We start from the raw sequence: 13,151 nt of genomic DNA, 5'->3' as shown, positions 1-13,151 counted from the left end.
TATTTTCTACACAGTGGCTCTGGCTACCGCGTTTTTTTTTATGAAAACAAAATTTTATCACGATGAGTTCTTAATTTAATCGCTTGGTGGCTTCCTGTTAAAAAGTAGTACAAAAATAAGGAAATTTCCCTTAACATAATTTCCCCACCCCCTCCTAAAAATCCCTGAAACCATAGTTTGAAAATTTCCACTCTTTTTTGCTTTAAAATAACGAAAATATCCCTAAAAAGGAAATATCCCTAGAAGTGGAAGCACTGGTGGAAGGTGGGGAAAATGGGAAACGATAAAGAGGTAATAAGAGAGAGGAAGAGTAGGGAAACAATAGAAAACGAAACAGCGCCATCATGCGGACTTCACGGAAATATCCTCCCCTGGAAGCTGGACGTCCACCGCTTGAACACATCCATCTGGTCCAGGAAATACTCGAACGACGTGCCCAATACTCCATACACCACGTCCAAATCCCTTGTTTATCTCCAACACGGTATCTCCGACTGCCAAATTCGGTCGCGGAATTTCCATTTCTTCCGAGACGCCAGGGATTGTAAATAGACAGTCTTCCATAAATCCCAAAAGAGATTCAGAGTACGTTGGAGATATTTGTATTGATCTCGAGGTGGAGCATCGTCAAACACTCCAGCTGGTGGATGAGCCGTCGGTGCTCGATTCAAAAAGTCGTTAGGTGTCAGAGGGCGAAAATCCGCCGGGTCTGAGCTGACGTATGTGAGAGGACGGGTGTTCAGCAACCCAGCGACTTTAAACAGCAAAGTCCGTAGGAGTTCTTCCGTCGAATGACGAAAATTCCCTTTCTCTTGATCCAAGGCGTTGTAAAGCACCCGTTTGGTAGATTTCACCAAAGACTCGTGCGCACCGTCAAAATTAATGTGGCGTCCGCGGAGGCTGAAAGGTTCATTGAATGCTGGAACAGTGCATGAACTAAGGAATTTCTTCTGATGCGTTTAAGACCTCGGCGGCCTCGCGCAACTCTCTTTCTGCGCCGACGAAATTTGTTCCGTTGTCAGAATGAAGAACTTGGGGCTGCGGAACATAGCGATGAATGTTCTCATTGAGAGGAGGAAATCCATCGATGACAGAGACTGTACAAGGTCCAAAAAGATGGCTCGGGTGAAGAGGCATGTGTATAAAACCCCCCATCGTTTTGCCGTCCGATTTCGGTATAAGCCAATCTCCAATGGTCCAAACAACTCAACAGCCGTCCTAGTAAAAGGTAGAGTGCCGAAATCTAGACGCAATTTGGTAAGATCGGCCATCATCTGTTCGCAGGGCTGAGCTCGATTACGTCTGCAGACGACGCAGTCCCGGCGTACTTTCTTGACCAACTCATGACTCATGTTATCCAGAAATTTTGGCGGATGTAACTTAGGAGGAAATCGGTTCCGACATGTTTGAGATTCTCATGGAACGCCTTCACGATTTTCTCCGCCAGAGGATGCTGACCTGACAGGAGAGGCACATGTAGCTGGTCTTCAGGTAATTTGGATTTTTCAGCTCGGCCGCCTAGACGAAGGAGTCCATCTTCACTGCGAATTGGCGCCAGGGCTAGGATGGAAGAAGTAGAGTAAAGAGACTTCTTCTTCTGAAATCTGCGCAGCTCCTCACTGAAGGATTCAGCTTGACATTTCTTGATGAGATCTAAAAAATCGTCTTTCAGACGACGCAGAGCTGGAATATTCTCTTGCGTAAGATGAACACTGGACCAATCCGTCGTCACGATTTGGGTAGCGGTGAATGGACGAGCGGCTCGTATCTCATCGTTGATCACCATCCACGGTAGATCCGTGGGCCATTTCCACTCTGCTTGTAAGACAAACTCCGGGCCGACTAACCAAGCGGGAGGAAAAATATCTCCTTCCAATGTTGAACGGATGGCTGCATCCGCCGGATTCAATATTCCTGGGACGAATCGCCATTCATCCGCGTCCGTGAGAGACTGAATCTCTCCAATCCTGTTACATTCGAAAACTTGATAATATGCAGCTGTGGCTCGTATCCAGTTACGAAAGGTGCTGCTACCTGTCCAGAATATGCGACGGGAAATCTTGACTGGTAGAGAGTCTCTTATTGTTCTAGCGACTCTGGCTCCTAATAAAGCAGCGTTGATCTCAAGCTTCGGTACGGAAAATGCTCTTTTTCGGAGCGATCTTGTTGACTGCCTTGACTTGACGCACCACCACTTCCGGTTCCTTGTGGGAATAGACGTTTGAATGTAGATGACGGCCGCGTATGCTTCTTCGAAGCATCTCAGATGAAACAATAAAGGGACCATCTGGGAAGAGGCACCTCGGAACTTCTATTTTTGTCAGCAACTGCAGGGCTCTGAACCACGCTTGCCACCAATGATGATCATCTCCCTCGATTGTGTCGGTCCAATTTACTCCTTTTGTGCTGAGCTCTCTGAGTCGTATTTTTGCCTTCACAATCAATGGTGAGGCGGTTCCCAGGAGGTCAAAGACGCTGGCTACTCGACTGATGAGCTCCACCCGGGTGAAATCAAATGTTGGCCGGTTGACTACCTTGAAGCCGAGGGTATCCGTGTTGGTTCTTCACATAATTCCCAAAACCTTCTCTTCCGTGTCTGGTGATAAAGAGTGGACCTGAGGCATAGGAGACGGACCGTCTCCTCCTGTTAGATTTCGGATAAACTCATGAGAATTAGAAATCCATCGCTGCAACTTCAGATCGGCATTAAGCAGACAGTCTCGGACGCCTGCGTCGACTGATGGGGCTGAATTGAGGTAATCGTCCGTGATCAAAATAAATTTGACCCTCTTTGACTTGCGGCGAGTGATTTCGCCTCCAACTCCATCCACTTCCAATATCTGCATCTTTCCTTGCAAATTCAATTTTCTCGCGGAAGAGCTCGTCACGAGCGTCGAGTCGCTTCCCTCGTCTACGAGGATGTTCACCATCGATGAAGATCTCCCATCACCTGATCGAATCTCCAACCGTGTCATCCCGAGGTTGACACTTTGTCGCCCAGATTGAGCTGATGAAGGTTTAACCTACCGGACTGGAAGCTGGTCGGAGTCGTGTAGCAATTCGTGATGAGTATATCGGCAGTCTTCATGTTTGCACGGCTTCTTGATAGGGCAATCACCCAGGACGTGCTTGGTGCTAAAACAGAAAAAGCAAAGATGATGACGGACGCAGAAAGATACTCTCTCCCCGATGGAGAGCTCCTTAAACTCGTTGCACTCGACGAGCCGATGATCCTTTTCGCACTTGAAGCAAAATGGTTTGCTGGGATATTTTTGCTTAAATCCGGCTCTCGACGTTCCTTGATGGTGCGTGCGTTTCGACGAAAATCACAACGGGTATCAGCATTATTCTTCGTGAATGACGTCGTCTGATCTGCTGCAATGCAGTGGCTCGATGACAAAGCCAGCTTCCGAAATTGTTTATTAATTTTTTGTTAACTTCCCTACCGTGTTTACAAAAAAATGTCGCCATTTCCTGCCCCAAGGGAAGAATGGAAAGAAGAGACTAAGGAAGAGACTAAGAGGAGACAAAGGGGTGGCGCGGGGTTCTCTTTCCTCGGGGCAGGATATTGTCTTTGAAAACAAAATGCCTTTTACTTAAAAATTAATACTAAATAACCCGTACGAAAATTTAGACAGCTAAAGAGGGGTCCTTGCTAGCTCTTACTAGCAATTCCCATACTAAAAAAAACTGTGCCGTATATCCGTAGACAGTTAGTTTTGCACTGGCTGAGGGGACAGCTGGAGGGATTAACTCGTAACGCGCTGAGAACTGACTAGCGCTTTAGTGTCTTAAATATAACGGGTTAACTGCTAGCTAGGGCTTGCTGGTTACTAACTGGCAGGGGCATATTTGTATATTGCAAACGTGCGGCTTTCTTTTGTGTATATGGTTAATACGTTTTATAACTTAGTCTAATTTTCGAATACGTAAAAGCCGGTAAAAGAAGACAAATAACTGCTGACTGGCATTCACATCTTAGTATCCATATATATTTTTCGTTATTTATTCAATCTATAACTATAACCGTATGACGATAAATCCCTTTATTATATCTAATAACCGATAAGTTGTTAAGAAATAAATAAGATAGGTTAATAAGATAATGCGCATCAGCTAATATGTATAAAATAAATAAAAAAATTGTCTAAGAGGAAAATTATTTCGGCTACATAGTGGGCACTTTGGTACACTTTTTAATTTGTGAAAAATATTTTATTTGGCAAAAAACTGCCGATTTAAAAAAAATAATGGGGATTTATAAATGTTGCTTCGTTTAGGTACATACCCTTCTAACACAGCGATGTATACCATGGATATGACTGAAGCGTACTCACAAGGATACGGGAGATACAAACAGCATATCCATGGAATGCTTCATGTTTATCCTTATTTCCCCTTCCCCGCACGTATCATTTGTATGTCCCTTGGATATACCGGTTAGCGTATACACAGTATCCTTAAATTGCATCCATCTCTGGATATAATTTCTATTAGAGATTTAAAAAAAGTCTCACCCCAGATTTGAGCTACTAACCTTCGGTTCTATAGTTCAACTCTCTGACCACTTGACCTACTGTTCATACAATATAGAAGAAATATTTGGAAGTAATGGAAATTGAGATATTTTTTTGCAGTTTCATCCACAGTGTACCTAATATGGTTATACTGTGATACACATTCTGTGTATGTACCAAATGGTATTTCAACAAAATCATACCCCTTACTCCAACTGAACGAGTGTTTTTATCTCTCCCATATTTTCTTTCACCACTGTAGGCAGCGTACGTACCCGAAGGGAATGTTAAGGGTATTCTAGTTGGTATAGTAGTATTGGTATAGTTTTACAAAGACAGAGCTATAGAATAGTTATAGAATAATAAAAATATTCTGTTATAAAGGTAGGCCTATTATTAAGATGGATTAATAACATTTAAAAAAAATTTATGCCCTTAGTTTCCGGAAGATTGTAATAAGCAAAAATCGAGAAAGAGATTAAAAGAATATTTCCGCATGTTTCTATCCAAACATTAAATAAAAATTAAATTCCAAAAAAACCTAATATGATATGGCGCGGCGTAAGGGTAAGGCGTGACTTTGGTGCGGCGGAGGCTTCGCCCCGCCACCCCACGTCACACCGGATCTTGTTAAAATTAAATTTAAGTAACTACCTATCAGCACTTCTGTTACTGGAGATTGATAGCGTTCGGTGATAACATACAGTGCCTTCTATTCTATCATACAATAGTAGTCGATTGTCACGTTACGTTTATATCCCTGTCACATGTCTCTGTATTATCGTCTGCTATAACAGCTATTGAAATTCTGTCAAAAAGTAACCAGAACTCCGTTTGATCAAATGCCTGAATCGATTGCAGCCAAATTTTCAGAATAGATGTAAAAAATTGTAAGCTACCGATTACTGCCATTGAAATGCAATAAAATTGTTGATTACAATCAATAATTGCCAAAAACTAGTGCATCCATCTATGTAGTGTTACGAGAACTGAGGGTGCCCATGTAAACCATACTGCAAACGAAACTTTGACCAGTAACCCTTCGGGTAATTTCGTGAGTTCTTAATCTCCTGGCCATATTTTTGAGTTGTTCTACTGCCGGCAATCTCCTGCTCACGGTGTCAGTCATTTTATTTTTTTCTCGTACGCTGTAATATTTTGTCACAAGTGACATTGGCCCAGCCACCAACATGAGTAAGGGCGACGGTGGCGATATCTCTGGGGCAGAATCGTCAACCCAGCCAAAACGCAACTGTATCTTCTGTCAAAAGCCATACAACGGGAAAAAAGATTCTAAATATTGTAGCAAGCCATGCTTTCAAGACTCCCAGAAGGCCCACAGCAAGAATGCCTCCCTCATCAACAGCATTATTCAAGCATCTTCCCAGCCGTCTATAGAAACTGAGACATTATCCACCCCAAAATCTGTCACCAAGTCAAAACGCCAGCTGTCAGCTAACTCCAGCATCGACGAGTCTATGTCTGACTCCAAGAAAACTCGTTACGAGGATCTCTCCAGCTTCACTGAAGATCCTGAGTGCTCCATCTTGACTCACTCTCCAAAGAAGCCGTCAGCTCTAAACTCCGTGCTGCTCTCGACCTTGCAAAGGCTCAACACGACCACATCGCCAAGCTGGAAGCTGAGTTGATTCACGTCAAACTAGCCTACGCGGACTCGATGACCCTACAATACATGAATCAGCAATCCTCATCTTCTAATCCGCCATCTTCCAGTGATACTCCACTGCCGTCCACATCGACTTACTCTCAAGCCGTAAAAGGCCAACAAGCACCCGTTCTCGTTGCCAGCTACGCCACATCTGCAAAGCCTGCTGATCGCATGTCTCTCGCCAGCATGGAGGAGCTGCTTGGTTCCAGTGGTGGTGGCCCTGTTTCTGCCTCTGTCAGACAAAAAGACAACAACATCATCGTCCGATTAGCTGATCCAGCTGACCTCGATCGAGCCAAAACCATCTTGGAATCCAAAGCCGGGCCAGACAGTATCAATGTTTTTAACTCTGATTCACGTCCATCTAAATTTTTCCCGGCTGTTGCCCTTTTTGTCAATCTTAGCTACCTACCCAGCCTTAAGGAAGAGTTGATCTTAAGGAATCGTGGCCTGAAAGGAAAAATTGAGTCTGTGTCCCAACTGTTCGCAAAATCCGACTCCCAAAAAGGGCACGTAAAAACTATGTTCAACTGCAAGGTAGCCAGAGATCTCGCTCTGGCTGAAGCTGAACTTGATTTTTTTAAATACTACTGCTCGCATTGTTGAAATTCTTTTAGACCGTGAGGTTCGTCGCTGTTTTAAATGCCAAGGTTATGGTCACGTTCAGGCCTCCTGCCGCGCCTCTAACCCAAGCTGTGGTAAATGCGCAGGCGCACACCTTACTCGCGATTGTAATTCTCTGAACAGAAAATGTATTAATTGTGGTGGTGCCCACCAATCTGGAGATCGGTTTTGTCCCACCCAAATGAAAGCGGTGGCGAGGTACAGGGCCAAAATGGAGAAAAGCTAATGCGTGTGTCTCCTAGTTCAACAAACAGTCTGTTTCGGTGCTTACAGGTGAATCTCCGCCACTCAAGGGTTGCCTCGTCTTCTCTCGCCCAAATCATTGTCGAAAACGTGTTAGACATTGTTCTGATTCAAGAACCATTCGCCAAAAGCCACCAGACTCCCTCTAATATCAATATTTCACCAGGCTATGTTGCATTCCACTGTCTCTCGCAAGAGCATGCCTACGGTGCTGCGATTTTAGTTAAGCTTTCTCTTGCCAAGTCTTGTCGGGCAATCGATCGAAGTCGCTCTAACCATATCGCTGCAGTGGACTTACATTCTGCTCATGGCACCTTTCGTTTCCTTTCCACTTATCTTCGTCCCTCCATTAAAAACATTGCCGATCAGTTCAGCACTGATCTCAGCTGCCTTTTCATTAAACTGTCCATCGTCTTAGTCGACTCTAATGCTTTAAGCAAGGTTTGGAACAGCAAGCTCACTAATAATAGAGGATCAGAACTTGAATTACTCATCGCTAATCATTTCCTTCGTGTTCTCAATCGACAACTGGATGATCTTGACTTTATTCCTGCTGGCACCTTATTCCTTGACATCTCACTAGCCGGGAGCGCTATTACCTGCACACGCTGGTTCTATCCTACCATTCCGTCCTTCTCTGATCACCCATACATATACTTTGAAATCAATCGCTCCCCCTCATCTGCTTGCGGCACTGCTCAAGCTCAATCTCGAGCTTCAAATGCTACTACCCACATCTCTCGTATTTGCCTTGATAAATTTCGCTTAAAAGTCGCAGATGCTGTGAAGAATCTTTTATTGCAAACTAATCCGACTACCTCTACTATCGATGAAATGATCGTAAAACTCTCTGCTCTCATTTCCTCTGCTGCCAAAAGCTCTAAAGACCTTACCTACATCCCTGTCTCCTCTCGTAGCACGCCTTGGTGGACAAAGGAACTTTGGGTACTTCGTCACAAATCCCGACAGGCTTTTACATTATGGTCGGTCCAACGAACAGAATCTAACAGGCAGGCGTTCAAAGCTCACAAAGCTACCTATCAGAGGGAAATTCGCAACGCTAAACTCTCGTCTTGGAACAAGCTATGTGACTCCCAGCCTAGCAGTAGTGACCTTTTCTCTGCCCTAAAGACCAAATCAGGCAAATCATCAAACGTCAGCCTTCCATCTTCTATTTCATTTGACGGCTCGGTCTCCTCCAACCCTACAGACATACTAAAGCAGTGTGCAGAACATTTTTCCCCTCCCCCACTCCATCTACGCAGGCACACGCACAGGCCGAAGTTTTTGCGGCCTCCTTCTCACAATCATCCACGACATTCTGTGTACCATCCAACTCTCCTCCAATCTCGCATGAGGAGCTTTCTAATGCTATCGCCTCTCTGAATCTCAAATCTGCTCCTGGAGCCGATGGCCTTTCCACTGCTATCATATGTACAATCTCTAATCAAATAATTGTTCAGCTTTTATTCATCATGAATGCATGTTACTCTCTTTCTCACTTTCCTAGCTGTTGGAAGGTTGTTAAGGTGACCATAATCGGTAAACCTAACAAACCCGCTTACGACACTCTGAATAGCTTTCGACCAATTAGCCTTGTCAACACATTTGCTAAGATCCTTGAAAAGCTCATTTTAAATATACTTCTTTGACATGCGTCGATCTCCCAGTGGTTGAGTCCGAACCAACATGGGTTCACTCAAGGCAGATCAACTGAAACGGCTGCGCACTCCTTGATTTCTTTTTGTGACGAAGGCAGAGACGCTAAATGTGTCACAGCATGTGTATTTCTCGATATTAAAAGTGCATTCAACGCTGCTTGGCATTCTGCTATTATCTCTGCGCTTGCTGTCCGCAACTGCCCAAGATATTTGGTCCGGCTAGTCTTTGAATTTCTCTCCAACCGCACGGCAATCCTCTCGCTTGAAGGTTCGTCCTCCTCCTTTCACGTTGATCTTGGCTGTCCTCAAGGTGGGGTCCTCTCTCCATTTCTGTAGTCGGTTCTTGTTGATTATGTCCTGCGCCTCAAGTTCATTTCCGTACTGGATTCTTGGCTACGCTGTCGACCTGACTGTGGCCACATATCATAAAGACCCTAGCATAGCCACCCGAAATTTGCAGACCATGTGTGACGAGGTGTCAACTGGTGTCTAACCAGCAAACTCTCCCTCAATGCAATAAAAACGGTGTTTATGATTATGTGCAAGAGACTTTTTGACTGGTCTCACCTCAGCATCTCTATAAATGGCATGCTTATCCCCCCATCGGTAGAGACACTCTTTCTGGGTCTAACTATTGACTGTCGCCTCAAATGGAACTCGCACATTGCCAACAAAATTGCTTCAGCTAAACGTGCGTTCTTTTCACTGAGATCCGGTCTGAAATCCACCTGGGGCTATGAAAAAAAGCGTCTAAAATTTCTTTATCACTCTGCGATTGAGCCTATCTTGCTTTACGGCTGCTCCGTCTGGGCCCCTTTTCTTAACACTAAAAAAGGCGTTAAGCAGGTACGCACCTTCCAGCGCTCTATTACGCTTTCATTGGCCAGCTCTTTCAAGACTGTCTCCGCGGAGGCATGTTTTATTCTAACAAATATCCTTTCGATTGATTTACGTATACAAGAGATCACTCATCTCCGATTTAGCTCCAGATGTACTGGATGCTTTTCTGCGCTTTTACTAAAGTGGCTTACGGGCAAACTTTTACCCTTTTCTCCGCTGCTCAAATGTGACTCTAACCGCCGCCACTTTAATCTCTAGTGAACTCCATGGGCCCCTCCTTTAAATCCGACACTATCAAGCGAAGTTTACACATTACTCTCAACTAAGGATTCTGTTCTAAGAATTTTTGTTGCTAGCTCTCGGTGTGGCGACTCCTTCAACTGTTGCATTATCTCCACGTCATAATAACGTTATGAAAGTAACCAATGGCCCACTTTCGGCTGACAGCTTGCACCATGCCAGTCAACTCACTATCATTCACGCTATGATCCAGGCCAGCCATGTTGTTGAGAGCGGGTGGCAGGTTGAAATCTTTGCCCAGCACATTTCTTCTTTTGCGTTTGCTCGCTACGGTCCTCACCTCTCTGAGGTTGAGCGGCTTTGTGTCGACGCCACTGCCCGCTACCGAGAGAATTTACGCCTCGTCGTCTGCCGGCCCTCCTCTGCTGAGGGCATCCAACTTGCATTAGCCGGTTGCGACATTCCTGGCTCAGGCCTGAATGTCCTCCCACAACTTCTTATCTCCAAAACTGCTTATCGTCACTCAATCGGTAAGCTAGTGCGCGATGCATGGCAGACAGAATGGCAGGCTTGCTACAATGGTCAATTAACTAGAGAATTTTTCCCCACGGTCCAATCAGCAACTGTGCTTCACCCAAACCAACTCACTCGCCAGGTCGCTCAAATCCTCTCTGGCCATTCTTTCCTCAAAGAACATCAGTTTCGCTTCAATTTTTCCACTTCTCCAAAGTGTGATTGTGGGGCCGGTTCAGAGTCAGTCTCTCATTTTTTATTTCACTGCCCTCTCTTCTCTACACAACGCCTTGTATTTCTTACGTCTTGTTCCTCTGAGGATGGTCACTGGCCTAGACCTCTAGCCTCTATACCAGCTCATCCCAACATCTGGAAAGCGTTCATTGCTTTCATCCGCTCAACCAAACGTCTGCGATGGTATAGCTCATGTTGGAAACGAAAGACGTCCCCAACGGCCGACGACGAGATCCGGCCGAACAACCAGGATTCCGGCCCATTTAAGGGAATACAATCTTCGGGGCCCCCGATAGGTGGCCCCTTGTCACCCGCTTGATTGTTGTATACTTCTTTGTGCCCCTTCCCCCCCCCCCTGGTGTCAATGAAATATTCTGGAGGGGGTCGGGCCTGTCTGTCTTAATCTATCTATCAAACCAGTCAGTCTCAATACAATCAGCGTAACAATCTCTAAACTTGTGTCATCATCTTTAATCTTTTCAACTAAATTCGGTAAGGTAATTTAAGACACGCTTCCCTTCCGAACATGGTCCTTCGAACCTTATTTTATTGAACCAATTTTTTTTTTGAAACTGATTGAAACGAGAACGCTTCTCGGCAAAGCGTTCGGGTCTCTTTGGTAACAAAAGACCCACTGACTCTCTATCAACTAAAACTGTGCTTCTCTATCAAAATGCCAATCAATTTAGTTAAGTGTATATGTGTGTGTGATTTTCGACTATTCGTCTAGCCGTCATCGCACTTTTTTTGAGAAACCGCGTGGCGGCCTGAGGCGTCAGAAAATCTGAGCGCCTCACACACACACACACACTCAACTGTAAAATCATTCTCATTCCCATTTTTTGATTTTCTTAAAAGTAAAAGCAATTGACGTCCCTTTCTTCTCTCTCTCTCCCCCTAATATCAACTTAAACTAAATTTAGAAAGTAGAAAATTAATTAATTCTCCCATCTCTTCTTGCATTAATATTTTTCCTTTTTTTTCTCTCTCTGTTATTCCCACATCTCATTTTTCACAATTTAACCTTTTCTTCTTTTCTCTCAACGCTCCACTTTAGTGGAGCTCCAAGGCCTCCTCCTTTTCTTAATCAAAATTAGGCCCGAACAAAAAAGAAAGCGGCATTTGGCCCGCCTGAGAGGAGAAATTGCTTCATGGACGGGCCCAATCAGAGAGCCTCTCCATAAAAACACGAGGGAAGGTCGACGCGAGGAATACCGAAACCGGCCGATCGTCCCGTGCGCCGGCCGATCGTCCCGTGCGCCGTCCCATCTAACGACCCTGTCATCCCGGCCCCATCACGGGAACAAGAGGCAATCAATCTACGCTGGGCCTTGGCTCTATTAGACGCAGCTGCCCCTCCTCCAAGAGCTTACTTCCCGACGCCGGCTGAGAGAGCCGAATTTGCCAGACAAATTTCGGCACAACCCGTCCAAGACTTCCGGATCACCAGGGGACTGTTTCACGGCCCCAAACAACATCAACCGATCGCGCCAGTCCAGGCAGCCGCCGAAGTAGAAGAAGAGGGAGAAGTTGGCGCAGAAGAGAAAAGAGAAGAAGATGCATTTGGAGGTGAGGACAGCGAGGAGGACGAGACTCTGCAGATTCTCTACGAGAGCCTGTCACTCGAAGAGCCGACACAAGCCCCCATCCCGCCACCACCTAAACAAACAGAGCCAACACGGCAAGGCCGATCAAGAGGGAGGGGGCTTCTGATGTACTCGCCAGAGAGTCTCAGAGAGAGCTTCAGAGAGAGCCCCAGAGAACGATCCAAATCCAGGATCGCCTGGATTCGAAGACTGGAGGAACAACAAAAAGAAAATTAATTTCACATCACTGTTCCAACCACATCACTGTATTCTAGGAATGTCGTCTTGTCGTCGATAAATACAGGATGTGCCTTTCTTCCATTAATTTATTGTAACATTTTCAATCTTCAAAAAAAAAACCTTCTTACATCCAACGGGAGATAAGCAAAAGCTGACCTCCATAACAAAAACTTTTCCTTTCCTCTCAGCAAACAGGAACACAGCATTCCAAAGGTGATTAGGTGAACGAGGGTCGAGCCAAAACTTAGCCGACCCACCGCTCGTCACGCCATCTACTGAGAGGAAGGAGAGACGAAAAACTTTCACTCCCAACAACACCGGCAGAGGCGCTGCAGTCAAACTTGAAGCAGCCAGTTCCGACAACTAATTGCTGCCATTCCGGCAGCAGCTGCACCAGGAGCGCCAGCAGCTCCAGCCGCAGTTACGTCGACCAAGCTCCCAAAACGTCAAATCAAGCCGTTCAAAGGGGACGTGCTTGAATGGACGGCCTTCTGGGAAGGTTACAACGCAGCCGTCCATGAATCGGCCTTTCCGGCGGTTCAAAAATTTGGATATCTTAAATACTACTTGAAAGGTGAAGCACAGCTGTGCGTGGAGAATCTGGAGCTGACAGACGCAAACTACACCGTTGCAGTGAATCTCCTGAAGGCGATGTACGGCAAAACGGACGTTCTGATTGAGGCCCACACCCAGAAATTGGACACTCTGCAAACATTGAGAGACGTAGCTGATACCGCGGCACTTAGGTGCTTCCAACTGACTATCCAGTCACATATCAACGCGT

The sequence above is a fragment of the Daphnia pulex genome, chromosome 8 (assembly GCF_021134715.1).
Source record: "Daphnia pulex isolate KAP4 chromosome 8, ASM2113471v1".
Lineage (NCBI taxonomy): Eukaryota > Metazoa > Arthropoda > Branchiopoda > Diplostraca > Daphniidae > Daphnia > Daphnia pulex.
This window is presented reverse-complemented; position numbering follows the sequence as displayed.